This window comes from Onychomys torridus, chromosome 3, assembly GCF_903995425.1.
Source record: "Onychomys torridus chromosome 3, mOncTor1.1, whole genome shotgun sequence".
Taxonomy (NCBI): Eukaryota; Metazoa; Chordata; class Mammalia; order Rodentia; family Cricetidae; genus Onychomys; species Onychomys torridus.
Window position 1 is genome coordinate 70,574,094 of NC_050445.1, and position 14,662 is coordinate 70,588,755.

Genomic DNA, 14,662 nt, shown 5'->3' on the forward strand with positions numbered 1-14,662 from the left:
GTTGCTCCAAGTCTGTGTTGTCATCTATCACCATCTTGTTTCTATACTACCTTTATGATGTGTTAAGAGCAGTGACAGGCATCAACAATCATATGCTAGATGTTGTTGGATTTTGACTCATAGAATCCAATACAATCAATGAAAGTTTTATGGTTCTCCATGTTTCCTTGTGTGTAACTACTTTCAAGAGGCTTTAGTAGCCTTGTGTACCCTTTTCAGTAGCCTTACCCTTATGAACTGTGACAGTGCCTGTCTATGAACTTCACAGCCAATGCTGTCGTATCACCACAAGACAAACACTTGGACAGTGGCAGAACAAGGCTGTTGTCTTTCCTACTTGAATAGTCACCTTTCTGTTGTCCCCAAACAAAACAACCCAGGAGAAAACCTTAGTGAAACTCAACTTAAAACATCTTGCTGGACTTTATTAGCAACATAATAGAAATGTACAGTCACATGTTACTTGGGTTTTCCCAACAAATGTCAGAGAATGGTTAGCCTTCCCCTGCACAGGGTCTGGTTTCAGTTCTTTAATTGGACACTGCAGGAAGACAGAGATATTGCTTCAGGTAGTATGTTTCTACGTCCTATACTGGAAACTTACTTGACTACATTCATATGTGTTAAATCTGCTTGGTATCCCTTGAGTTCCAGTTTCATAGATTTCCAGCTGGAAAGCTGACAAAAGTATTGGTTTGCGAAGACCGGGTTACTTGCAGTTTTTTCCTTTCATAAAGAATGTGTCTATTTACAGTAACCAGAACTGTTTGTAGAAGCCAGTTATAGTGGTCCAAGTCCATAATCAAAGTACTCAGAAGGTTGAAGCAGGAAGATTCCTGTGAGTTTGAGGTCACTCCTGGCTACATGCTGAGTTCCAGGCCAGTCTGAGTGACAGAGTAGGATCCTGTCTGAAAAAACAGAGAAGTTGTAGAGTGATGATATGGAGGGAATGTTAGATGAGAATTACCCCTTAAAGTTTACAGTAGTTCTGGGCACATATTTCATTTCTGCACCCAAAGAAAGCAACTTTCAGGGAAATGAAATGCTTTGAAATTGCACATTTTTCATGTTGAAATGAGTTTACCTGCAAAGAAGCCTTAACAGTGGTATTTATAAAAAAGTTCTTTATATACTGAAAATTTAAAGAGTGTTCTTCAAATCTTTCCTAAGTTCATTGGGAAAAAAACCAAAGAGCTAGTAAATTGTATAAACCGTGTGGAGAAATGTTAACAAGGCTTCTTGAAAGGTGAGCTAATAAAATGCTGTGTGACCCATTTTACTGCTTATTGACTCTTTTCAGAAGTGGTCTGAAGATGAGATCTTTATATGGCCACAGGTATAGGGTTATCATTAGTGCTCTTTCCCTGCCTTTTCCTGACATCTGCCTCTTTTCCTGTTTACGGACAGCTGGATTAGCCTCTTGTCTTTTGGTGTCAAGTGGAGGTTTCTCCTACAGCCAAAGCACTGGGACACTGTGATGGACGTTTGGAACTAAAAGCTCTGAGATGATCTGGCATTTCCTTGTATTGTTTCTTCTCATATTGTCTACCTCCAGCCAGAATGACCTCCTACAATTCCTACAACAAATGCTCCAACTTGCTTCTCAGTGAAATTTCCCTACGTTCCATCTGTGTAGAGCACCTCTGTGCTTTGTTCTTCAGTCAGTCAGTCTATCCATTCATCCGTCCATCTGTCCCTCTCTTCTTCCTCCTTTGCTTTTGTAGTACTCGAGATTAAAGCCAGGGTATCCAGCATGTACAGCTAGCCCTTTACTACTGAGCTAGATCCCTCGCCTATTTTGTTCTGTGCTTTTGTTTTATATGTAGAGGTCAAGCCCACAGATGAAATCTCTTTTCATGAATGCAACTAGAATCCTGGTTTCAGTTAAGATTATTTTGTCTAAGTCCCAGTATTAGTTAGTTTTCTATTGTTACAAGACACCATGACCAAGGCAATTTATAAAAAAAAAAAAAAAAAAGCATTTAATTGGGGATGTATTTTTTTCCCAGATGTGTAGAGTCCATTATGGCAGGGAGCATGGAAGTAGGCAGGCATGGCGCTATATTTGCAGCTGAGTAATGTATCTGATCCACAAGCATGAGCAGAGAGAACTAACTTGGTGGAATGGTGTGGACTTGTGGAAACTCAACCCTTCCCTCTGTGACACCTGCGTTAATAAAGCACACCTCCTAATCTTTTCCAAACACTTCAACCAACTGGGGACCATTGTCATTCAATCCACCACAGTCTATAACACACACAAAAATTGTCTTCAGAGTCCTTGGTTCATGTTCCTACAAAACCCCCAACCTATGAAACAGAACAATATTTAAATTTTTTGAGGTCCTATAGACACACACAATCAGATGCAGGATCCTAAGTATCCAACTTGAGCTTTGGAAACACATCTCTCCATTGAGACAGAATCCTCTTATCACTCAAAGGCCTGCCTTGTTTTCTTTCTTTCCCCCCAATGTTCTGTCTAACCCTGAGGCCAGGAGGCAACAGCGCCTTTAGCTTTTGTCACCACAGTATCAGACCTGTCTATACATGAGATGATGTGTATGGGGCGAGGAGTTTCACTTTTTTCACTTGGCTTCACATTTCTCGGATTCACTCACATTCTTATGTGTCTCAATAGTTACCTCGAGTAATTGAGTCACTTCACTGCACTTATTTATCCATGTCTCTGCTGATACTTGTTTTCTCTCTAGATTCAACTATTATGAGTAAAGTAAATGGCAATTGATAATTTCATAAAAGTGTTCTTTGTGAGTAGTTTGACTTGACATCTTTTGGGTAAAATACTTGAAATAGAATGGATGGGCCACTGGTAAGCATTTATTGAATAGCCTGAAAAATGACCACGTATATGTTCCAAAGTGACTGACCTGTGTTTGCAATCTTATCTGAGAAATATAGGTGTTGCAATCGCCTCATCTTTGTTAGTATCCTGAGGTTTTGGCCTATTTAATTGTAGTCATTCTGTTGGATGTACAATAGTACTTCATTGTGATTTTAACTCGAAGTTACTTGCTTACCAAAGGTGAAAGAACTTTAAATAAATGTATTATTATTGTTATGATGATGATAATGTTGCTGATGATGATACATGGTGTTGCATGTGCCATGGCACACATATGGAAGTCAGAGTATAACTCTGTAGAATCAGTTCTCTTTGTTCACCCTTATTATGGATTTCAGGTTTTGAACTCAGGTTGTCAGGCTTGCATGGAAAATGTCTTTACCCCATTGAATCATCTCACTAGCCCAATTGTGTAAATATATATTGTATATTGAACATATTTCCTCCATTCCCCCTTCTTTTTTATGCCCCATTAGTTTGTTGTTCCACTGCATACTTTTACTTTAATTTCATGTTTATATTTGATTTATCTATATAAAATCTAGGAAATGCAAATAGTAAAAATTTTCCTGATACTGACTTAACGTCTTTAATGTGATTATCTCTGTGTGCTTCTGGCTTCCTGTAAGTGAAATAGTATGCACATGGTCATTTATATATCCTTCTTTGTAATGCTTCTTTGGAAGTCTTATGCTGATTTAGAAATTTGGTTTTATTGAGTTGTAAGAGTTCTAAGGTTCTAAGAGTTCTTTAAATATGAATGTTTTGGTTAGGTGTTTTTTTTTGTTTTTTTTTGTTTTTTTTTGTTTGTTTGTTTGTTTGTTTTTTTTTAACTTGACACAAACCAGGAGAGGAAACTTCAATTGAGAAAATGGCTTTCATCAGATTGGCTTGTAGGCAAGTATGCACAGCATTTCCTTTATTATTGATTGATATGGGAGGGCATTGTAATCCCTGGCCAGTATAAATTATAAAAAACAGGCTGAGTGAGCCATTGATAGCATGCTACTAAGCAGTGGTCCTCCATGGCCTCTGCTCCAGTTCCTGCTTCCAGGTTCCTATTTGAGTGTCTGTCCCAACTTCCATGGATGGTAGACTACATATGGAAACAAACTCTTGCCTCTCCAAGTTGCTTTTGGCTGTGGTGTTTTAGCTCAGGAGTAGAAATCAAACTAAGACAATGATGACCAAATTCTTTGCTAGGAATGTACTTTAGAATTCGTTTTCCTATCTATTACGTGTCTCTTCTACTTCTTTTGTCTCTCTCCCTCCATCCCTTCTTCCCACTTGTGCATTCTTCTTTGCTGGGATTGAACATTAGGTGTTTTTTGTACATTAGGTGAATACTACAGCTTCACTTCTCCAGCCTTTATTCCTGTTTGTACTATTGTCATTTTTAATAATTCTAATTTTATGATTATTATATTCTACATCTTATCAAAGACATTTGTACTGATTTCTTAGCACTAAGATACTCTTTTATTATTTTCTAAAAGTTTATTATTTTGACTTCAGCACTAAGGGCTGTGATCTGCCTTGAATTAAGTTTTATGTATAGATGTTGGGCACAAGTTGAAGCTTATTTTTCATATGGATACTCTGTTCTTCTAACAAACTTTGTGGATACTTTTTCATCCTCATTGAATTTCTTTGGTATCACTTAGGAAAATTAGTTGCCAATATGAGTGTGAGTTGTCAGAATCTATTTATTCATTTATTTATTATTTTTGAGATAAGATGGCACCAAGTAGTGCTGACTGACCTTGGATAGATATGTGTAGTTCAGGGTGGCCTTGAACTCATGGTCCTTCTACCTAGGTCCTCCTACCTAGCTTCCCTTGTGCTCAGATTACAGACATGTGTACTGCACTCAGCTCTGAATTTTTGAAATGACCAACATGGCTTTGATTTTTATTGAGCTCTAGTGTAGCTAGAGTTTTCCTGCCTGGCCCAGTCAGGACAAATCTCTCTTACCCACCAGTCCCATAGTCGCTCAGACCCAACCAAGAAAGCACACAGAAACTTACATTGTTTAGAAACTGTATGGCCGTGGCAGGCTGCTTGTTATCTACTTCTTCTATCTTAAATTAACCCATTTCTGTTAGTCTATACTTTGCCACATGGCTTGTGGCTTACCAGTGTCTTTACATGTTCCTTTTCATGGCTGCGGCTGGCGGTGTCTCCCCCCAGCCTTTTCCCAGAATTCTCTTCTCTCTTGGCCCACCTATCCTTCCTGCCTGGCCACTGGCCAATCAGAATTTTATTTACACAGAGCGATATCCACAGCACTCTAGTCTCCATTTCAAGCAGCATTCATAAAAACTTGAATTTTCTCTGCCTGGGGTTGATTTGCCAGCCATGCACTGAATACCCGCTCTTACAAATGCTGGGAAAACTGTATCATGCTCCACCATGGGATGACATCTGTCACTGAGTTATAGCATGGGTTGTAACATGCTTCTTGGCATTTTCTTTTGCTAACATTAAAAGTTATTTTTAAACCCTATTTACAAAATACAGACTTCAGTAATATAGCAAAATAGTTTTTCATTTCTATCATGTACCATGATGCTTATAAATATAATGCAGTCAATTGTTGTGCTTTTCTCTCTTCCATTTTTTATTCCTTTATTATATGTTTCTGTATTAAGTTTATTTTTTAAGATTTATTTTACTTTATGTGTATGAACATTCACCATATATATGTGTGTGCCTTGTGCCATGGAGGTCAAGAGAGGGCATCAGATCTCTTGGAACTGCAGTCACAGATGGTAGTGAGCACCAGGTGGCTACTAGTCCTCTGTAAGAGCAACAAGTGCTGCCTCCTGGGCCATCTCTCTAGCCTTTTGAGTTTCTATTGTAAACATCCTCATTGTAAGCCAATAGATTGAATGGCAAGTGGAGTTTAAAAATTAAAATCATGTGTGTGCTGACCACCTTCTGTAACTAGTCAAGGCTCCTAGCAATGGGACTAGGATATCAACCCAGCCATCAAACTTTAAACCTACAATTTGTCCTGCATGCAAGATAGGCAAAACTTGTTGGAGTGGCTGTGGTGAATAGGTATGGCTCCCATAGACTCATGTGTTTGAATGCTTGTTCCTTAGGGAGTGGCACTTGTTGGAAATGTGGCCTTGTCAGAGGAAGTGTGTCACTATGAGGGTGGGCTTTGAGGTCTCATAGGCTCAAGCTATACCCAGTGTGGTACCCAGTATGGTACACAACTTGCTTCCACCGCCTATAGATCAAGATGTAGAACTCTCAGCTCCTTTTCCAGCACCATGTCTGTCTGCACACTACATAATGAACTAAACTTCTGAAAATGTAAGCCAGGCCCACTTAAATGTTTTTCTTTTTTAAAATAAATATTTTTATTTTATAATTAATTTAATTTTACATATCAGCCACAGATTTCCCTGTCCTCCCTCCTCCCACCCCCAACTTTCTCCCCCAATCCACCCCCTATTCCCACCTCCTCCAATGCACGGTCTCCCCTGGGGAATCAGCCCAGCCTGGTAGATTCAGTTGAGGCAGGTCCAGTCCTCTCCTTCCTGCACCAAGGCTGAGCAAAGTGTTTCAGCATAGGCCCCAGGTTTCAAAAAGCTGGCTCATGCACCAAGGACACTGCTTGGGGGCCTCCTAAACAGTTCAGTCTCATCAACTGTCTCATTTATCCAGAGGGCTTGGTCCAGTTTCATGGGGTCTCTTCAGCTATTTGTTCAGAGTTCATGTGTTTCTGATAGTTTGGCTGTTTGTCCCCATGCTCTTTGCAATCATGGTCTCGATATCTCTTGCTCCTCTCTCTCACCAATTGGACTCCTGGAGCTCCACCTGGGGTTTGGCCATGGATCTCTGCATCTGCTTCCACCAGTCACTGGATGAGAGTTCTACCATGACAGTTAGGGTGTTCAGCCATCCGATCACCAGAGTAGGTCAGCTCAGGCACTCTCTCGACCATTGCCAGTAGTGTATAGTGGAGGTATATTTTTGGATTTTTGGTGACTTCTTTAGCATTCTCCTTCTTCCTATTCCCATGGGGTCTTCATTTATCATGATAGCTCTTTCCTCATTATCCCACTCTGTTCTTGATCCAGCTGGGATCTCCCAATCCCCTAAGCTCTCTTTCTCCCTGACCCTTGCCTTCCATTACCGTTCCCCCCTCCACCTGTCCAGTTTGCTCACGTAGATTTCATCCATTTCTCTGTCACTGGGCAATCCCTGTGTCTTTTTTTTTTTTTTGAGCTGAGGATCGAACCCAGGGCCTTGTGCTTGCTAGGCAAGCGCTTCTACCACTGAGCTAAATCCCCAACCCCCCTGTGTCTTTCTTAGGGTCCTCTTTACTAGGTAGCCTCCCTGGAGTTGTGAGTTGCAGTCTGGTTATCCTTTGCTTTACATATAGTATCCACTTATTAGTGAGCACATACCATATTTGTCTTTCTGAGTCTGGGTTACCTCACTCAGGATGATATTTTCTAGTTCTGTCCATTTGCCTGCAAACCTCATGATGTCATTGTTTTTCTCTGCTGAGTAGTACTCCATTGTGTATATGTGCCACATTTTATTTATCCATTCTTCAGTTGAAGGGCATCTAGGTTGTTTCCAGGTTCTGGCCATTACAAATAATGCTTCTATGAATATAGCTGAGCAAATGCCCTTGTGGTATGATTGAGCATGCCTTGGGTATATGCCCAAGAGTAGTATAGCTGGGTCTTGAGGGAGGTTGATTCCCAATTTTCTAAGGAAGCGCCATATTGATTTCCAAAGAGCTGTACAAGTTTGCATTCCCACCAGCAGTGGAGGAATGTTCCCCTTGCTCCACATCCTCTGTCTTCATAAGCTGTCTTCAGTGTTTTTGATCTTAGCCATTCTGACAGGTTATAAGAGTTGTCATGGTCATGGTGTCTCTTCACAGCAATAGAAACCCTAACTAACACAGAAGTTCATTCCTGGGGTATTGATGTGATCGTCCGGACCATGTTTTTATTTGGAGGAGTATGGGCTTTGGTACTGTGGATTAGAAAAGCAGTTGCATGCTTCAAGTGGGGCTTAATGGGCCATTCAGTAGGAACATGAAGGACAGTGGTGCTAGGGTGATTTGAACTGTGGGGTGCTGGCTCAAGAGGTTTCAGAGGATAAGAATTTTAGTATGTGGCTTAGAGATAATTCTTGTGATATTTTGGTGAAGAATGTAGCTGCTTTTTTCTCTTGTCTGATTAAGTCTGCCTGAGGCTAAAGTGAAGAGTTTTGAATTAATTGCATTGGCAGAGCAAATCTCAAAACAGCCTAGTATAGACTCTGTTGTGTGGTTATTAGTGTTGACTCTTAAGATTTATAATGAAAAGGAACAAGCTGAGCAAGAAAAAATACAAAATGTACAGAATGAGGAGAAAAGGGACACTAGAAAGTAGAATGGAGCTAAATCCTGTATTCAAGGAGGTAGACAACACATATAAAATGGAATAAAGAGAATGGTGACCTCAAGGCAAGACCCCACCCAGCTAAGTTTTCAATTTGTATAAAGGAATTAAAGAACAGCTTAGGTTCAGGCATGGTGGTATGCTAATCTCTCTATGTAGAAAGGCAATCTCTCTATGATGACCACACCTTGCCTTTATGCTGAATGGAAGCCTTGAATTCTTGAATTGAAGAAATAGGATAGAAAGTTGAGTCATTTACAAAAGTTATACAGGGTCCCAAAGAAACTTTCACTGATTTCTTACAAAGGCTGTCTTTAGCAGTAAATAGAATGGTACCAAATTCAGAAGTTTGACAGATAATAATTGAATCTCTGGCTCTTGAAAATGCTACTGTACAATGCAAAAGAGTAATTAGGCTGTTAAAGGCAAGATCAGCACCCTTGGAGGAATGGATCTGAGATACAATGAATATTGACTGTCATGACCATGATGATACTTGGATAGGAGAGGTGATTTCCAGAGGTTTGAAGAAAAATTGAAATGTCAAATGTTTCAATTTTGGTAAACAAGGTCACCTAAAATGGGACTGTAAACAGGAAGTTTCTAGAAACAATGTTTTTGCTAAGAATAATTTCAACAGAACAGCCCTCCCTTCTGGATTATGCAGAAGGTGTGGCAAAGGTAGACATTGGACTAACGAATATAGATCAACAAGGGACAGACAAGATAAACCTTTGCCTTTGCTGTTGGGAAACTCCCTGGGGAGAGGAAACAGGAACTCACTCTCTTTAGCCTGAGGATTTTGTAGCAATAAGGACTAGTGGCTGGCTGCTCTGCTTCTCTGATCTTTCAGCTTTCACCCTGATATCTGGCTCAAGGTTTTTTATTAAAAGACCATCTAAGATTTGAACAACAGTGGTGCACTCCTTTAATCCCAGTACTCAGAAGGCAGAGGCTGGTGGATCTCTGAGTTTGTGGCCAGCATGGTCTGCAGATCGAGTTTCAGGACAGCCAAGCCTAGGCAGTGAAGGAAACCATAGAAAACAGAAAGCTGGTGAAGATATTGAGTGAAGGGGCCATATTCCAGCCCCAGCAAGCAGCAGAACTTGGCAGCTTTGTCCATATGGTTCTAGCTTTAGAGTCACAGCTACAAGAAAGGTGTTATGAAATCTCCCTGCACAATTAAGGAAGCCATTGAGACCAGACATGTGTCAAGGGTGTCCCTGAATGGAAGCCCAGAGAGACCATTGTATGAATCTGTGAAGTTGAAGCCTGGATTGCCTTGGAGACCCCAAAATGTTGGAGATGTCAGAGCTGTGGCATACCTGCCAAGGAGAGCTGCTAACATGGAGTAGAACCAGCCCAAGAGAAAGAAGTATGCTGTGGTCAACAAAGCTGAAAGGAGTTGGAGGTCTGAAGAGCATTTTGACATCAGACATGAAGATGCAGAGTTTGGAGTTTGCCCAGCTGGTTTTCTGTCTAGCTTTAGTCCAGTATTTACTCACTACTCTCCCTTCCCTGTGCTTTGGAACACTAATAGATATCCTGTGCTATTATATGTTGGAAGTATATGATTGAGTTTTTGATTTTATAGGGGATTATAGTTAAGAGATTACATGAATTTCAGAAGAGACTTTGAACTTTGGATTTTTAAATAAGTTTGAGACCGTTATAGACTATGGGTACTTTTGGAGTTGGACTGAATGCATTTCTGCATTATGGTAAGGCAACAAGACTATGGGGACCAGGGAGTGGAATGTGGTGGTTTGAATAGAAATGGCCCCCATAGACTCAGGGAGTGGCATACTAGGAGGTGTGGCCTTATTGGAGGAAGCATGTCTCAGTTCACTTCTTGCTACCTTCAGATCAAGATGTAGAACTCTACTTTCTCTAGCATTATGTCTGCCTGCATGCTGATGCTATGTTTTCCATCATGAAGATAATGGACTAAACCTCTGAAACTGTAAGCCAGTCCCAATTCAATGTTTTCCTTTATAAGGGTTGTCATGGTCATGGTGTCTCTTCACAACAAAAGAAACCCTAACGAAGACAGCTATGTTCAATTGATATCCATGGGATGCCTGCTGTTTTCTAAATGGAACCAGAGGAGGAATGGATCTGGGAGGTAGGGGCTTGAAGAAGTGGAAGGAGGGGAAACTGTGGTCAGGATGTAATATATGAGAAAATAATAAATAAACTTAAAAAATTGTATGTGTGTGCATTGTGTGTATGTGTGTGTGTACACATGTGCATATGAATTTGTGTGTGTGTCTAAAGTCAGCATCAGGTTTCTTCTTCAATCACTCTCCACCTTAATTTTTTGAGACGGGTGTCTCCTTGAGCCCAGAGCTCACCAATTGTCTAGAGTAGCTGACCAGTGACATTTGGAGGTCCCATCCCCCCAGAGCTGGGGTTGCAGACATGTGACACCATACCCAGCTTTTACATGGGTACTAGGGATCCAAATTCATGCCTATGCCACAGGCACATTACCGACTGAGTCAATTCCCCAGCCCCCAGGGACTGACTTCTTGTGATTGGATTTTATAAACCATTGCTAACGTTTCTGCACATAGATGGGGCTGGAATTCACCGTAATGCAACCTGTACTCCAGCCCATACAGTGTGCACAGCCATGCATTTCCTGTTCCAGTTGAGCATTCACAGCTGCTGCTGAGATCTCATTACTAGTAGCTCTGGGCTATTGCAAAGAGGGGTCATAGTTCTCCTTTCTGCTCATTATATAGGATTCATTTTCACAAGGTAAGCAATTTTCTTTGTGATTCAGTATTTATTATTTGGCTGCAGGTATTTATTTAAAGTTGTCTTCTTTTCTCTTCTCTCTGTTTCATACCCAGCAGCTTAGGCTTCCTCCATTGTTAATATGCCTAATGGCTTTCACAGCGAGAACACGTTATCTGTAATTGGGTGTATGTTGATGATGTGCCACAGCAACCATCAGCATGTGACTCTGACAGTGTGTAAGAGTTAGAGTAAATGTCTTGGGCGGCTGTTGTTATCTCTAATCGCCACTGCTGGACCGGAATAATGGTAGATGGCAGGGCAGACAGGCTCAAGGCTCCTAGAGGGGGGTGATTTCTGCAGCACCTTGTGTACAATGCCTGTCATAAAGGCTTAGGGTTTGAGGTGTGGGTGCCATGTGGCTGGCAAGGCAGCAACATCATGTGTGGACTATGGACGTGGATTGAATTTATATTAGCTTCTTTTGTAAAGCAGAGTGAAAGTGCACAATGCCATGAGTAACATGTACAGAAACATTGGGCTTTGTTTCGTATTGGAGCACAGACACCAGCCAGCTCTCTGGTGTTTGAATGGATGCTGATCTGCAGCCTGCAGCTATTTTGCCTTCATTTGGGGAACAAGTGCAGCCTTCCTCCTTACTTCCATCTATCCAGGAGAGAGGGGCGTCTGTTGTCATGTCCATTATTCATCTGCGAGAAACAGTTTAACTTAATTATCTTTGCTGCTGCTGGAGGCTGGCTTGGCTCTCTCTTCCCTCAGAAAGGATAATAGGATGTGATGCTGCAAATATGTTTTAATTAGTGAGCTTATGGCGCCAGCACCTCACTGAGCTCTTAGATGGGTTTGTAGAGGATCTCTGCAGTAGAGCCCAGAAGCCTGGGGTTGTACAGTGCACCTTCCTAGATCCAGGTTTGTCTGAAGCAGCCGAGCAGAGTGCTGATCTCCTTTGTATCGTCATCCTGTCTGATGCTGGAAGAGACACAGACTTTCCAGGTTGCTTCATGTGCTTCCCTTGCACTGCACTTTTACTAGCTTTGGAAAAGAAATACATCTTTACTCCAGCATAGCAGAGTGCACATTCTGGGGTAATGCTTTATTCTCAGAACCTCCAAGCCCTTATTTCCAAACAAAGGCATTGAACTATGAGAGACTGTGGGCATTTGCCATCTCTGACTTTAGAACTCGCCATAACTATTGAGGTTCTAGAGGATTGCTGCCCATTATATCAGAAGCTCTAGGACCCAAGGAATGGAGCCTTTGGTTGGATCCACACTTATTATGCCAATGGAAACACTGTAGGTTCAGCTGGTCCTTGCAATGCCAATCTGCATTTGTCTTCAAGAAAATGTAGGGTAGGGACTTCTGGTAGCCAATGTCTTATTTATCATTCCTTGAAATTTCCCTCTTAGCAGGGTTTTTGTAACCTTTTATTTTTTAACATGCCTTGATAAGTCTTAAGTCCTATGAGACTGGCTGGTCAGATGGTGTTTTCACTTTTGAGGAGTGAAAGCCCAGCCTTAGAAAGGACTGGGGCAAGGAAAACCACCCTGCTGGTGGATGTTTAGGTTGGTGTAGAACCTACGTTCTAACTGATGAATTGAAGGGGATGGTGGGAGGGGGCAGAATATCACTGAGAGATGCTGCTCCTGATTGCTTTTTGCTTGGAAGATAGCTCACAGTTGAAAGCATAAAGAAATGCATTTCTCTTACTATAGGCTGGAGAATTCCTTTGTCTTTGTATAATCAAATATTTTCTTGTTTTCTGAGAGAAAGGGCAGAGCCATAGAACTCTTACAACTCTCCTAGTCTACCAAAAGAGGAAAAACATCTGGAGAGAGGGAGATTAGGCCACAGGAAGTACCTGCCATCTCTTCTTTGTCAGGTCATTGATAATATTCCTCTCCTCAAAACCTAGTCCTAAATCCAGGACAACGACTGGATCTATCTATAGATAGCTCCTGTCTATCGTGGGAGGTCTGGATGGAATTTGCTCTAACTACCAGGGCTTGCTCTTGGCTATCCACACATAGAATTACTCCAAGCTATGCTGTGATGAAGAGCTGGTGGGTGGGGTCCTACATCTGCTAGAGATTCCCCAAATCCCAGAAGACTCAGGACAGTGGGGGCTCCTGTATTCACGAGGTAGAAATTGATTGAGGAGCAGGTATTGATGCTCTGCCCTGAGAGATATCTCTCAGCTAAGTGTTGAGACACACACCTCTCAGTACTCTTCTTTCTCCTGGGAGACTCTAGAAAATGTCTGGAATTCCCTTCTCAGAGTGTCACATGCCTTCAGGCCAATGACACCAGATAGCATGGCTGGTCTGGGGTGGGAGAAAGCACTTCAAGAAGGAAAAGAGCCTGGACTGATGGCACCAAAAGTCACTGGCATCAACAGAGGGGGGCGGAGCTATTGCTGCATAGCCCCCTTGTTTCTCCTGGTTATCCAGTGCATAAGCTGAATAGGGAGAGAGAGGAGTACTCCCTCTGCATTTCAAGGAGCAATTGGTAACAAACTCTACAAGTGAACCTGTTAGAAAGGGCATTTGTTTTGGGCTGGAGCTACATTGTAAGTGGGAAATTGTTAAAAATACTATTGGTCTGGACATGGATATATCTAATTGGCAAGTTTAAGTTTGACTGTGGCCTTGACTTAGGATGGTGACATTTAATGAAAAGAAAATGCAGGGATGTATGTGTGAGACTCTAAAAAACTTCACACAACAAATCATCATGGGTATGTAACTCTGGTAGATCACATTTTATTGTATTAAGTTTAGATGTGCACAGATAATACATTGACTTCATTTTCCTTGACTTCCCTTAAGAGGTCTCCAGCCTGCTGAGTGAAAGGGGACAGTGGACCAATTTTAGAGCATCTAGGTAAACCTAATTTGAAGTGCAAGTTTAGCAGCTCTGCTTTGGGATGTGTGTTCTTTTGGACTGGAGCCCATGGTGTTATCGGCAGAGGTATGTGAATGAACTGGGTTTAGGTGATCTCACAATGGAAGGAAAGGGGGCATTTGGCTCTCTGGGGATGCCTCCTGTACTGTTCTGTGGCTCCTCAGACCACCTACTTGACATCAAAAGCTGAAGACCTGGGTCAGGGAACAGGGTCCCTTTTCTTTACTGTGTTAGAGCTCTGTGACCCCACTGGCTGGATTGGCGACTCCTTCTCCTCATGTGGTGATGAGCTGTGGAGCTATGGTTCTGAGTCCTTCCACTATATACCCCAGGTCTTACTCTGCCAAGGTTTTAGCCAGTGGCTGAGCTCTTTCTACATTTGCCCCAGGCCATGAGGAGCCGTCTGGACTCTTACCCTCACAGAATGGAGGTGGGCAGGTGCTCATATATTTCTACATTTTTCTCTTATTGACCTCACTGCTGTTTTAAATGATCACAAGAGCCCCATGAAATGAGCTTAGTTAGGAGGTCTAGGCAGGAAGGCAGGTTAAAGGCTTTGCTGCCTATGGCTTTTCCTTGGACTCATTTAACACCATGTCTAGCCTCACTGGGACTTCAGCTTATCCAGGGAGGGCAGACATACATCATGTTTGTCACACAGGTGTCTGGCTGCTGGCTTGTGAACCCTCTGGACTGCCTTGCAGTCTGCCGA

The 14,662-nt window shown here is 41.9% G+C and overlaps 1 protein-coding gene across 2 annotated transcripts in view; it reads left to right on the top strand.

Moving 5' to 3' along the window:
* Window positions 1-14,662, top strand: part of Elapor2 (endosome-lysosome associated apoptosis and autophagy regulator family member 2) — a 165,482-nt gene that overhangs the window by 35,693 nt on the left and 115,127 nt on the right. Inside the window, exon 1 of one of the 2 annotated variants that reach the window (XM_036182441.1) lies at window positions 10,995-11,046. The exons of the other annotated variant lie outside the window; for it this stretch is intronic. The gene's annotated coding sequence lies outside the window, so the exon portion shown is untranslated. Of the gene's footprint in view, window positions 1-10,994; window positions 11,047-14,662 lie in introns of those variants that run through there. 2 annotated transcript variants of the gene reach the window in all.